The following is a 15,273-nucleotide window of genomic DNA, read 5'->3' as shown; positions in this document are numbered from 1 at the left end:
GTATGTCACTGACACTATGATCGAATAGTTCAGGTGACTCCTCTGTGCATGATGGTGGGGCGACTGAAGGAGTAGCTGTGGAGAAGGAGCCTGTGGAATGGGCTGCTTTGGCAGCTGCTATGGAAGGCAAACTACTGTTAGCATGGGTGTCAGAGGACGAGGAGGATGAGGACGGCTTATTGATCCACTCCACCAACTCTTCCACATCTTGTGGCTGAATAGCATGGGCAGCACTGGAAAAAAAGGACGGGCATGCCCCACCTGCAGAGGATGCACGATGTTGACTGTGACCACTACTTTTCACAATGGACACAGAGGCTGCTTGCCCTCTTTTTGTGTCCTGTGAGCATCGGCTTCTGCTTGTCGGCCTTTCGGACATGATGTTGATACAGATCAATTTAGGGTATACGCAATTGACCAATAGATACTCAATGTCCTGATATGATGTATGCAAGTGACCATTGAACAATCCTGTCACTGATACCTGATGTAATCTATAATCCTATAGTTGGATGATCTGTGCTGCTTATAGCATGTACCCAAGTGACCGATGAACAATACTCTCACTGATATCTGATGTTATCTATAATCCTATAGATGGATGATCTGTGCTGTTTATAGCATGTACCCAAGTGACCGATGAACAATACTCTCACTGATATCTGATGTAATCTATAATCCTATAGATGGATGATCTGTGCTGCTTTTAGCATGTACGCAAGTGACCGATGAACAATACTCTCACTGATATCTGATGTAATCTATAATCCTATGGATGGATGATCTGTGCTGCTTATAGCATGTACGCAAGTGACCGATGAACAATACTCTCACTGATATCTGATGTAATCTATAATCCTATAGATGGATGATCTGTACGGCTTATAGCATGTACCCAAGTGACCGATGAACAATACTCTCACTGATACCTGATGTAATCTATAATCCTATAGATCATGGGTGGGGAATCTTTTTTCTGCCAAGGGCCATTTGGATTTTGTACTGGGGCCATACAAAATGTATGCATAAATGTAATAGGCATTGCTTTGCTGCAAAAAACGCTGTAAAAAATTGCGTGACTTGGAGGTCAAAAAAGTGTGAAAGGGGCCTTCAGTAATCAAAGTATAGTGTGCCCCCTTTCAATGCAGACTGACCACAGCGTGCCCGCTTTCAGTGCAGACTGACCGCGGCATACCCCCTTTCAATGCAGACTGACCACTGCGTGCCCCCTTTAATTGCAGACTGACCACATCGTGCCCCCTTTCAATACAGAGTGACCTTTCAATGCAGACTGACCACAATGCAGAGTGACCACAGCGTGGCCCCTTTCAATGCAGACTGACCACAGCGTGCCCCCTTTCAATGCTGACTGATCACAGCGTGCCCCCTTTCAATGCAGAGTGACCACAGCATGCCCCCTTTCAATGCAGAGTGACCACAGCATGCCCCCTTTCAATGCAAAGTGACCACAGCGTGCCCCCATCAATGCAGAGTGACCACAGCGTGCCCCCATCAATGCAGAGTGACCACAGTGTGCCCCCTTTCAATGCAGACTGACCACAGCATACCCCCTTTCAATGCAGACTGACCACTGCGTGCCCCCTTTAATTGCAGACTGACCACATCGTGCCCCCTTTCAATACAGACTGACCACAGCGTGCGCTCTTTCAATGCAGACTGACCACAGCGTGCCCCCTTTCAATGCAGACTGACCACAGCGTGCCTCCTTTCAATGCAGAGTGACCACAGCGTGCCCTCTTTCAAAGCAGAGAGACCACAGCATACCCCCTTTAATGCAGAGTGACCACAGCGTGCCCCCTTTCAATGCAGACTGACCACAGTGTGCCCCCTTTCATTGCAGACTGACCACATCGTGCCCCCTTTCAATACAGACTGACCACAGCGTGCGCTCTTTCAATGCAGACTGACCACAGCGTGCCCCCTTTCAATGCAGACTGACCACAGCGTGCCCCCTTTCAATGTAGACTGACCACAGCGTGCCCCCTTTCAATGCAGACTTACCACAGCGTGCCCTCATCAATACAGAGTGACCACAGCGTGCCCCCATCAATGCAGAGTGACCACAGCATGCCCCCATCAATGCAGAGTGACCAAAGCGTGCCCGCTTTCAGTGCAGACTGACCGCAGCATACCCCCTTTCAATGCAGACTGACCACTGCGTGCCCCCTTTAATTGCAGACTGACCACATCGTGCCCCCTTTCAATACAGAGTGACCTTTCAATGCAGACTGACCACAATGCAGACTGACCACAGCGTGCCCCCTTTCAATGCAGACTGATCACAGCGTGCCCCCTTTCAATGCAGAGGGACCACAGCATGCCCCCTTTCAATGCAGAGTGACCACAGCATGCCCCCTTTCAATGCAAAGTGACCACAGCGTGCCCCCATCAATGCAGAGTGACCACAGCGTGCCCCCATCAATGCAGAGTGACCACAGCGTGCCCCCTTTCAGTGCAGACTGACCACAGCATACCCCCTTTCAATGCAGACTGACCACTGCGTGCCCCCTTTAATTGCAGACTGACCACATCGTGCCCCCTTTCAATACAGACTGACCACAGTGTGTGCTCTTTCAATACAGACTGACCACAGCGTGCCCCCTTTCAATGCAGACTGACCACAGCGTGCCTCCTTTCAATGCAGAGTGACCACAGCGTGCCCTCTTTCAAAGCAGAGAGACCACAGCATACCCCCTTTAATGCAGAGTGACCACAGCGTGCCCCCTTTCAATGCAGACTGACCACAGCGTGACCCCTTTCAATGCAGACTAACCACAGCTTACCCCCTTTCAATGCAGACTGACCACTGCATGCCCCCTTCAATGCAGACTGACCACAGCATGCCCCCTTTCAATGCAGGCTGACCACAGCGTGCCCCCTTTCAATGCAGACTGACCACTGCATGCCCCCTTCAATGCATACTGACCACTGCATGCCCCCTTCAATACAGACTGACCACAGCGTGCCCCCTTTCAATGCAAACTGACCACTGCGTGCCCCCTTTCAATGCAGACTGACTACAGCGTGCCCCCTTTCAAGGCAGACTGACCACTGCATGCCCCCTTCAATGCAGACTGACCACAGCGTGCCCCCTTTCAATGCAGAGAGAGCAAAGTGTGCCCCCTTTCAATGCAGAGAGACCACAGCATGCCCCTTTCAATGAAGAAAGCCTGTGCACTTACCTGCAGTGGCGGCTTCTCCTCGCTTACCACAGCGTGCCCTCATCAATACAGAGTGACCACAGTGTGCCCCCATCAATGCAGAGTGACCACAGCATGCCCCCATCAATGCAGAGTGACCACAGCGTGCCCCCTTTCAATGCAGAGTGACCACAACGTGGCCCCTTTCAATGCAGCCTGACCACAGCGTGCCCCCTTTCAATGCAGACTGATCACAGCATGCCCCCTTTCAATGCAGAGTGACCACAGCATGCCCCCTTTCAATGCAGAGTGACCACAGCATGCCCCCTTTCAATGCAAAGTGACCACAGCGTGCCCCCATCAATGCAGAGTGACCACAGCGTGCCCCCATCAATGCAGAGTGACCACAGCGTGCCCCCTTTCAGTGCAGACTGACCGCAGCATACCCCCTTTCAATGCAGACTGACCACTGCGTGCCCCCTTTAATTGCAGACTGACCACATCGTGCCCCCTTTCAATACAGACTGACTACAGCGTGCGCTCTTTCAATGCAGACTGACCACAGCGTGCCCCCTTTCAATGCAGACTGACCACAGCGTGCCTCCTTTCAATGCAGAGTGACCACAGCATGCCCTCTTTCAAAGCAGAGAGACCACAGCATACCCCCTTTAATGCAGAGTGACCACAGCGTGCCCCCTTTCAATACAGACTGACCACAGCGTGCGCTCTTTCAATGCAGACTGACCACAGCGTGCCCCCTTTCAATGCAGACTGACCACAGCGTGCCCCCATCAATGCAGAGTGACCACAGCGTGCCCCCTTTCAGTGCAGACTGACCGCAGCATACCCCCTTTCAATGCAGACTGACCACTGCGTGCCCCCTTTAATTGCAGACTGACCACATCGTGCCCCCTTTCAATGCAGACTAACCACAGCTTGCCCCCTTTCAATGCAGACTGACCACTGCATGCCCCCTTCAATGCAGACTGACCACAGCATGCCCCCTTTCAATGCAGGCTGACCACAGCGTGCCCCCTTTCAATGCAGACTGACCACTGCATGCCCCCTTCAATGCATACTGACCACTGCATGCCCCCTTCAATACAGACTGACCACAGCGTGCCCCCTTTCAATGCAGACTGACCACAGCATGCCCCCTTTCAATGCAGACTGACCACTGCGTGCCCCCTTTCAATGCAGGCTGACTACAGCGTGCCCCCTTTCAATGCAGACTGACCACTGCATGCCCCCTTCAATGCAGACTGACCACAGCGTGCCCCCTTTCAATGCAGAGAGACCAAAGCGTGCCCCCTTTCAATGCAGAGAGACCACAGCATGCCCCTTTCAATGCAGAAAGCCAGTGCACTTACCTGCAGTGGTGGCTTCTCCTCGAGTCCTCCTGCCTCCTCCTTGACCAATGGCATGGGTTCGCCCTTCGACCAATCAGGAAGCGGGTCTCGGACCCGCTTCCTGATTGGCCAAGAGGAGGATCCGTGTGACAATAGCGAATTTTCATTCAATATTGTCACACAAATGGGTGGGCTCGGGGCGCACTGCTCTGCGCCCTGGGTCCACCCTTTTCTGAAGCTTTTCTGTGACTGACACTGTCAGGACGGAGCCATCAGCTCCTTCCGACAGCTCCACCGGCATACACAGGCTCAGCGGCATGGGGGGCGGACGCATTGATTGTGCGGGCCGCAGGTTCCCCCCCCCCACCCCTGCTATAGATGGATGATCTGTGCTGCTTATAACATGTATGCAAGTGACTGATGAACAATACTCTCACTGATACCTGATGTAATCTATAATCCTATAGTTGGATGATCTGTGCTGCTTATAGCATGTATGCAAGTGACCGATGAACAATACTCTCACTGATATTTGATGTAAATTAACAAATCTCTCCCTGCCTACGTTCATGGCCCTCCCTACACTGCTAGGAATGAATTCCTCACTGGCGCTGCACTGTCTGATATGATGTAAAGAAACAAATCTCTCCCTGCCTGAAACACATTCCTGTTCCTCCATACACTGCTAAGAATGTCTATCTGCACTGTCTGACAAACTCCAAAAAAACTACTCTTTCCCTGCCTCACACACGTGACTCTCCCTGTCTCCTCGCCCGCACAATGACACTACATGCTGCGGCTGCGCGGGAAGCCTTTATTTAGTGTGGGGCATGTACTTGGCACCAGAGCCATGATTGCCTAAAGGCAGCCTGCCTTTAGTCCGATCAGGAAAACAACAAGAGAAGGGCGCACCGACCTTGTGCATTACCACTTAAAAGTTTATTAAAATCAAAGAAGGGTAGCGTACAATATACTCACAAACGTAGCATATGAAGTGGCGATTTTGGCTCTGAGGAAGAGGGTCCTCCCTCGAAACGCGTAAGCCACATCAGGTTTTGAGGACGCCATCACGCTATCCAGCAGTAGAGAAGTGTCCTGGAAGCGAGCGGTGCCCATTTCCTATATGCTTGTTCATATGCTACGTTTGTGAGTATATTGTACGCTACCCTTCTTTGATTTTGATAAACTTTTAAGTGTTAATGCACAAGGTCGGTGCGCCCTTCTCTTGTTGTTTTCTTGTAGTGCCTTTTGGATACCCTTGGTCCTGAGGGGGGCAGCAAGACCACTTCATTTGTTTCGTAAAACCGCCTAGAAGATTCACCTTCCCGCATACCACTTAGTCCGATCAGGGCAGAGATCATTTTATTGGCCAAAGCATGAGGTCAGGGTGAATGCTTTGGCCAATCACATAACATGCTGCATTCGCGGCGCGCGTGCAGTGCATTATGGCAATCTCGAATTTGTTCGTCATTTGACGAATGATCAAACGACCTATGTTCGAATCGAATTTAGCCTTGACTCGAACTCGAAGCTCATCCCTAGTTTAAAGCAGTGATGTGCATTGGTAACATGAAAACAGCCCTGTGACAAATAAAAAAATACTTTGAATATGATCCAGTACAGTGGTAGCCAATTTTCTTGATATAGGGTGCCTCAAGTGTGGTTCCTGACACTTTATATTTAATGGCTTTAATGCTAAAGAAAGCTGATAAGAAATTGGAGACATGCAAGTGGAGATGGCCAAAGACCACAGGTATCTTACAAGATATGGGCAGAAGCTGTAAACATGCTATTTTAGTTGTTGAGGAATGGGGACATGCTTTAGAAGGCAGCATAGGTGTGCACGCAGGGTGTGCCAGGTGTGCCTTGGGCACCCCATAATCTCAAAAAAATGTGTGTGTATATGTGTGTTTGAGTTTTTGGGTGCATACCCTAATGCAATAGGCTGTGCACACATATGAAAGTCAGTTATAGACTGGGGGCACATCACATAAGACTGTTAGAGGTGGCTATTGCAGCTTTCTACAGCCTTCCCAAAACTCCTTGAGCCATATTTGGTATTTCTCTCAGCAAAATCTATTACAAAATATAAAAAAAATAAAAAATGACAGAAGCAGAAAACAAACTAAGATAGTGTGAAAGAAATGATCCAAAGCTTGGTACTAAAAGCCAGTGTAGGCATCTTCTGCCTTCTACTGTCTGTAATTGAATATATATTTTGCCTATTAATTACAACAGAGTTAGTTGCTTACAGACAGGTACTTTCTGTCCCTGCTAACTGGATCAGAAACCTTGATTGGAGGACAGTAATGCTTTATAAAGGGGAGTTTCCAGGAAGTAAACACAGATAACTGATCTACATGACCTTGTACACACCGGTGTTGCTGTATTTACAAACAGACCAGAAGCAGAGACTATTAGGCAAGTATTCCTATGTAGTGATGTCGCGAACCTAAAATTCGCCGTTCGCGAACGGCGAACGCGAACATCGGCAAATGTTCGCGAACCGGCGAACCGGGCGAACCGCCATAGACTTCAATAGGCAGGCGAATTTTAAAACACACAGGGACTCTTTCTGGCCACAATAGTGATGGAAAAGTTGTTTCAAGGGGACTAACACCTGGACTGTGGCATGCCGGAGAGGGATCACGCAAAAAAAAGTTCTTAAAAATTATAATTTTTTGATAGAGAGCCAATTATTGGAAAAATTAAAAAAAAATAAAAATAAAAAATTTCTTTGGATTTAGCATCTGGGGGGTCTAAAAAGTGTACCTGTGAAGTTTCAGCTCTGTAGCATGTCCAGAACCCCTAAAAAACAGCATTTTTCTTATATTTTCAGGAATATGGCTTCTCTGCGGCTGGCTTTTACTCTTGCAGGCATTTAGCGGGCATTTTTTTAGGCAGGCATGTCATTTTTTGTATTTAGTGTCTGGGGGGTCTAAAAAGTGTACCTGTCAATTTTCAGCTCTGTAGCATGTCCAGAACCCCTAAAAAACAGCATTTTTCTTATATTTTCAGGAATATGGCTTCTCTGCGGCTGGCTTTTTCTCTTGCAGGCATTTAGCGGGCATTTTTTTAGGCAGGCATGTCATTTTTTGTATTTAGTGTCTGGGGGGTCACAAAAGTGTACCTGTCAAGTTTCAGCTCTGTAGCATGTCCAGAACCCCTAAAAAACAGCATTTTTCTTATATTTTCAGGAATATGGCTTCTCTGCGGCTGGCTTTTTCTCTTGCAGGCATTTAGCGGGCATTTTTTTAGGCAGGCATGTCATTTTTTGTATTTAGTGTCTGGGGGGTCTAAAAAGTGTACCTGTCAAGTTTCAGCTCTGTAGCATGTCCAGAACCCCTAAAAAACAGCATTTTTCTTATATTTTCAGGAATACGGCTTCTCTGCGGCTGTCTTTTTCTCTTGCAGGCATTTATCGGGCATTTTTTTAGGCAGGCATGTCATTTTTTGTATTTAGTGTCTGGGGGGTCACAAAAGTGTACCTGTCAAGTTTCAGCTCTGTAGCATGTCCAGAACCCCTAAAAAACAGCATTTTTCTTATATTTTCAGGAATACGGCTTCTCTGCGGCTGTCTTTTTCTCTTGCAGGCATTTATCGGGCATTTTTTTAGGCAGGCATGTCATTTTTTGTATTTAGTGTCTGGGGGGTCACAAAAGTGTACCTGTCAAGTTTCAGCTCTGTAGCATGTCCAGAACCCCTAAAAAACAGCATTTTTCTTATATTTTCAGGAATACGGCTTCTCTGCGGCTGTCTTTTTCTCTTGCAGGCATTTATCGGGCATTTTTTTAGGCAGGCATGTCATTTTTTGTATTTAGTGTCTGGGGGGTCACAAAAGTGTACCTGTCAAGTTTCAGCTCTGTAGCATGTCCAGAACCCCTAAAAAACAGCATTTTTCTTATATTTTCAGGAATACGGCTTCTCTGCGGCTGTCTTTTTCTCTTGCAGGCATTTATCGGGCATTTTTTTTAGGCAGGCATGTCATTTTTTGTATTTAGTGTCTGGGGGGTCACAAAAGTGTACCTGTCAAGTTTCAGCTCTGTAGCATGTCCAGAACCCCTAAAAAACAGCATTTTTCTTATATTTTCAGGAATACGGCTTCTCTGCGGCTGTCTTTTTCTCTTGCAGGCATTTATCGGGCATTTTTTTAGGCAGGCATGTCATTTTTTGTATTTAGTGTCTGGGGGGTCTAAAAAGTGTACCTGTCAAGTTTCAGCTCTGTAGCATGTCCAGAACCCCTAAAAAAAAGCATTTTTCTTATATTTTCAGGAATACGGCTTCTCTGCGGCTGGCTTTTTCTCTTGCAGGCATATATATCAGTGGTGGGTGGGCAGTGGCACAGTACACTCTCTGTGGACCTGGCAGCAGTCACTGGCACCCAGGCAACTGCAATTTAAAATATATATATATATTTTTTTTACTTTGCAAGCTGCTGTGCCACTTTATATATCAGTGGTGGGTGGGCAGTGGCACAGTACACTCTCTGTGGACCTGACAGCAGTCACTGGCACCCAGGCAACTGCAATTTAAAAAATATATATATTTTTTTTTACTTTGCAAGCTGCTGTGCCACTTTATATATCAGTGGTGGGTGGGCAGTGGCACAGTACACTCTCTGTGGACCTGACAGCAGTCACTGGCACCCAGGCAACTGCAATTTAAAAAATATATATATATTTTTTTACTTTGCAAGCTGCTGTGCCACTTTATATATCAGTGGTGGGTGGGCAGTGGCACAGTACACTCTCTGTGGACCTGACAGCAGTCACTGGCACCCAGGCAACTGCAATTTTAAAAAAATATATTTTATTTTACTTTGCAAGCTGCTGTGCCACCTTATATATCAGTGGTGGGTGGGCAGTGGCACAGTACACTCTCTGTGGACCTGACAGCAGTCACTGGCACCCAGGCAACTGCAATTTAAAAATATATATATATTTTTTTTACTTTGCAAGCTGCTGTGCCACCTTATATATCAGTGGTGGGTGGGCAGTGGCACAGTACACTCTCTGTGGACCTGACAGCAGTCACTGGCACCCAGGCAACTGCAATTTAAAAAAATATATATATTTTTTTACTTTGCAAGCTGCTGTGCCACTTTATATATCAGTGGTGGGTGGGCAGTGGCACAGTACACTCTCTGTGGACCTGACAGCAGTCACTGGCACCCAGGCAACTGCAATTTAAAAAAATATATATTTTTTTTTACTTTGCAAGCTGCTGTGCCACCTTATATATCAGTGGTGGGTGGGCAGTGGCACAGTACACTCTCTGTGGACCTGACAGCAGTCACTGGCACCCAGGCAACTGCAATTTAAAAAAATATATATATTTTTTTTACTTTGCAAGCTGCTGTGCCACCTTATATATCAGTGGTGGGTGGGCACACAGTGGCACTGCAGTGGGCACAGTACACTCTGTGGACCTGACAGTCACTGGCAGCCCAGGCAACTGCAATAATAAAAAATATTTTTTTTTTCAATTTATTGCAACAAGATGCTGTGCCAACGTATATATATCAGTGGTGGGCAGTGCACTGCAGTGGGTACAGTACACTCTGTGGACCTGACACAGCACTCACTGCAATTATGACAGAGGAAAAAAAAATATTTTTTAAAATGCCAGGTACTGTGCCTGTGCCACCCGAAATGAGTGTGGTTTGCACACAGTACAGTCTGTGGTAGGTCTGTGGCCTCTCACACACAGCGGGCAGGCAACTGCAGTGTACAATAGATATATATATATATATATATATATATAAAAAGAAAAAAATCTATTACCTTACCAGCCCTTAAAAGGGCTTTTGGGGACACTATATATATATATATATATGTATATATATAAATAAAAAAATCCTCAATTACCAGCCCTTAAAAGGGCTTTTGGGGACACTAGATAGATATAGATATATATATATATGAAGAAACAACTCAATTACCAGCCCTTAAAAGGGCTTTTGGGGACGCTAGGTATATATATATATATATATATATAAAAAAATAAAAAAAACCACAAATACCAGCCCTTAGAAGGGCTTTTTGGGGTGCTGATATTACAGCAGTAGTGGACCAAGAACACTGCAAGACCAGGAACACTGACTAACTGTCCCTAGCTTAACAGCAGCAGCAGCAGCAGCTCTCCCTACTCTCACTACACACACTGCTTCAGAATGATCTAAGATGGATGCTGCCCTTGCTTATTTATAGGAGGTGGGAGGGTGTGGGAGGGAGGTACGCTGATTGGCTGGAAATGTGTCTGCTGACTGTAAAGTTCAGGGTCAAAGTTTGCCTCAATGATGTCTTATGGGGGGCGGACCGAACATCGCATATGTTCGCCGGCAGCGGCGAACGCGAACATGCTAAGTTCGCCGGGAACTGTTCGCCGGCGAACAGTTCTATACATCTCTATTCCTATGTTCGAATAGTTTAACTGCAGCTGCTCAGAGCTTCCCGAGTGTGTATCTCAATCCTTGTAATAGACTTATCTCTGTCCTATTGTTATTATCTAACATGCACACTGACAGATAGCTAGATCTGTGTTACTGCATGTGTTTAGTGATCAACTTTCAGTATAATAATATGTGAACCTGTTTGTTTCAATAGAGATTATATGCAGCTCTTGTTATTTTAGTTAACCCTGTCCTTTCTGGTCTGGGATTCTATATCTAGTTTTAGCTCAGGGCTTAATAACCAGCATAGGCTAGAGCCAGGCTAGGTATCAGATGGTCACTTCTGGCAATTAGAGCTCAAGTTGCATGATAGATTAGAAACTATTAGCAACTAAGAGGCAGAGTAGATAGGTTAACTCTGAGTTCCAGTGCCACAGGATATTTTCTGCTGGTGAGAATCAGAGTTCAAGACTGGTTGGACACTAGTTAGAAGATCTCCCCATCACTGCTGATCATGTCTTTAGGTCTCGGACACAAAGACCGACACTGCATAATGATCATTCTCAGAAGCCCCTGAAACTAAACTTTGTTGCAACATTCATTTGGAAGAATCTTTATTAATAAATATATATACCTGGGTAAATGTGCACAATTCTGTCAGGGCTCTTTTTTGGCCCTTTGCTGATAATATCTGTTTGGAAGTTGGATGTATGGTATGCACTAATATTAATCTTTTCTTATATAAAGCTTGTATTATTTCCATACTGGTGTGCATATATAAATACAAATGGTTAATGTTATATGCTGGTTGCAGTAATTCCTCTGCTCCCAATTACTTTGATTAGATTACTGGTTAATTTCTCAGGAAAGGAACCCCATCAGTTCACAGAGACCCTGTCCTGTGTGGAGGCACTGACAGCTTTATTATCAAACCCACTTTTCCATTTAGCAAAGCTTCTGGTTCTCTTAATTACCTACAGGTTTAGCGCAATATTCTGCTTTGGGAGGGTCATTTCTCATAACATCCCCAAAAGAGGGCTATACCAGTTTGTGTCAGCACCTAGGTAAAAAAAAAAAAAACATAGACTACTGTCTGCAGGAGCCCCAACAGTTGCACAAAAGGTACCAACGGTTGTATGCAGCCCACAAGTTGCAGTTTTGGCACTAAGTAACTAGTATCAGTAATAGTATACAATTGCATTACTGGTGCTAGTCTCCTATAAAATATTATTGGGGAAAAGAGTGTTTTATAATGGACATTGGAATAAAGTACTTATTTTTTTCTTTACCACAATTAGCAGCATCAATACCAAGACCAAAGAAGGCATATGACATAGAAGTACACATTTTTCTATTTTTTTTATTTGTTTTATAAATACTTGGGAAAGCACTATGAATGTGCAAGCATTTTTATGATGTACAGCAGTAGTATATCATTGAACTCCAGTAACAAGAAAGTATGTGAACCCCCTGGAATTAACTGGTTTTCCGCAGTAATTTGCCATAAAATATGATTTGATCCTCTTCCAAGTCACAATAGACAAACAGAATGTTCTTAAGTTGATAACAAACAAACAAGTCTAATTTCTCCTGTCTTTATTGAACGCACCCATTAAACATTCACAGTGCTTGAGGAAAAAATAAGCTAACCAATGGACTAATTACTTCAATGAAATCTAATTGGAGTCAGTAGCTTAATGACCCCTCCCTCTTGGAGGGGCACCAGGCTTGAGGGGAAAACATCTATGGAAAGCACAGAGTAAGGCAGGAGCATGTACCTCTGAGCACGAGACCCAGGATCGTTCCTCCGGACCGTAACCTCTCCAATTAACAAGGTACTGTAAGCGCCCACAAAACCTACAGAAGTCAATAGTAGATTTTATCTCATACTCTTCATGGTTGTCAACCTGAACCAGGGGAGAACGATGTACCGAGGTGGTACAGTGTTTGCACACCAAAGGTTTTAATAGGGAAACATGGAATACGTTAGAAATAGGCAAGTTGGAAGTAAGATCTAATGCATAGGCCACTGGGTTGATCTTATGGAGAATTCGGAAAGGCCCAATATACTGGAGCGCCAGTTTTAGTGAGGGAACACGGAGTCAGAGGTAACGAGAAGACAGCTAGACCCTCTCCTCAACTTGGTAAGAGGGCACAGTTAGGCGACTGAAGTCAGCATGGAGTCTGTACCTATCACTGGCACGTTGCAAGAATTCTTGGACCTGCACCCAAGTGGATCGGAGTTCAGGAAGATGTTCCGTAAATGCAGGAATTCTCTGTGGAACAAATTTATCAGACAACATGGATGGCTGGAACCCATAATTCGCCAGAAATGGAGACAATCAGGAAGCGGCATTGATGGCACTATTGCGAGCAAACTCCTTACAAGGTAACAGGTCTGACAAGTTGTTATGGTGGTCAGAAATATAGCAATGTAGGAACTGCTCCATGGTTTGGTTGGTCCGTTCTGCGGTCCCATTGGATTATGAGTGATATGCCGAGGAGAAGGAAAGCTGAATTCTCAGCTTTGCACAAAAGGCCGTCAAAACCTGGATGACACAAATTGGCTACCACTGTCCTAGATGATAACCTTAGGTAACCCATGTAACCGAAAGACCTCCCGAGGGAAAATTGATGCCAGTTCTTTGGATGTAGGCAACTTTTTATAGTGGAATACAATGAGACATTTTCAAAAACCAGTCAACCGCCATTATAAAAAATGTGTTACCCTGTAAGTTGAGTAAAGCCACAATAAAATCAATAGACTAGTGGGTCCAAGGCCTCTCTCTAAGTATGGGTTTTAGGAGGCCCACTGGAAGGTGTTGTGGTGTTTTATTCTGAGCACACACGGGACAAGTGGCTACGTAGGCGGTTACATCAGCGCAGAGACTGGGCCACCAGAATTGTTGAGATATACTGTAGACCAGAGTCACCCCAGGGCCCACCCCAAAGCCCCAAGGCACCTTGTCCCAATGATGATGGGGACAAGGGCCTCATCCCCACAACCCTGACTGTGGTTGTGATGGTCTGCAGAATCAGAAAGCCTCCGTTAACAAGGGGACCCCCAGATCCCGCCCCCCCATTTGAATGAGTATCAGGTACATAGTACCCCTACCCATTCACCAAAAAAGTGTCAAAATTTATAAAAACAAGAGACCAAGTTTTTGACAATTCCTTTATTAAAAAATAGTGTTTTTCGATGTGTAAATCAATTGTCAATCACATCGCCCGCCAACCCGAAGGGCCTGGCATGGACTGGGGGGTGGGGACCCCACAGCATTTTTTTAAACATTTTTCAATTGCCGAGCAATGCCGAAATTCTTTTCTTTACATAAGGTGATAAGTCATGGTTGTTAAGGACGTGGGCAGCGGGCTTCTCCGCCCGCTGCTTAACAACCAGCTATTCTTTACACAGAATTTGAATTGGTTGATCATTTTTTACCAATGTGAATTCTAATCATTCTTAAAAGTTGGAATTCATTAGAAAATGAATTAATGAAACAAATTTTACCGGATTTCAACAAATCTCGATTTGGATACATATAAATCTCCTAATAACCAAAAATTCATCCGAATTTGTATTCTGACCAAAACTAATTGCACATGTCTATTCCCTACTCTTTTCATAATTTCAAAGGGACCTTGCCACTTTGCTAGGATTTTACTCTCAACCGTGGGGACTAGTTCCAGGACTCTGACCCCTGTGTTGATGTCCAGGTCTTGGCATCCTAATTATAAACCATTCTCTGGGCCTCCTGGGCTTGCTCCATATGTTCCCATACATGCAGCATGACAGCCACAATTCTATCTTACATCAGTGAGGTATGCTCGATGACTCTTCTATAAGATATGGTCTCTCCCTTCCACTTTTCTTTTGTGACATGTAGCAATCCCCTGGGTTGTCTACCATACAGTAGTTCAAAAGGGCAAAACCTGTAGATGAAAATGACAAACAAACGCAAGGGCGCACCGTCCTAGTGCATTATCCTTTAAAAGATTTATTTAAATAAAAGGTGTAAAAATACTCACAAACGAGTTCTTGATAAAAGCATATCAAACATGGTACGCAATCTTCAGCATCGAGATCCAAGGGTGTACTGTCCCTTGAAGGTGTAAAGGCTTACGCATTTTGAGGCTTAGCCTCTTCCTCAGAGCCTACATGAGGCACAGCAGTCTGCTATCTTTTGTACCATGTTTGTTAAATCTCTCAACAAGACCATTAGTTTTGGGGTGGTAGACAGAGATACGGAGATGGGAGATTTTGAACAACTTACACAACTCTTTAGTGACTCTGGACATAAATGGTGTGCATTGATCCATTAATACCTCTTTTGGAATACCCACATGACTACCTGGACAAGCTCTTTGGCAG

This window comes from Pelophylax lessonae (assembly GCF_965119305.1).
Source record: "Pelophylax lessonae genome assembly, chromosome: 4".
In the NCBI taxonomy this organism is placed as follows: domain Eukaryota; kingdom Metazoa; phylum Chordata; class Amphibia; order Anura; family Ranidae; genus Pelophylax; species Pelophylax lessonae.
The sequence above is the reverse complement of the archived record's forward strand: the minus strand, read 5'-3'. Positions refer to the sequence as shown.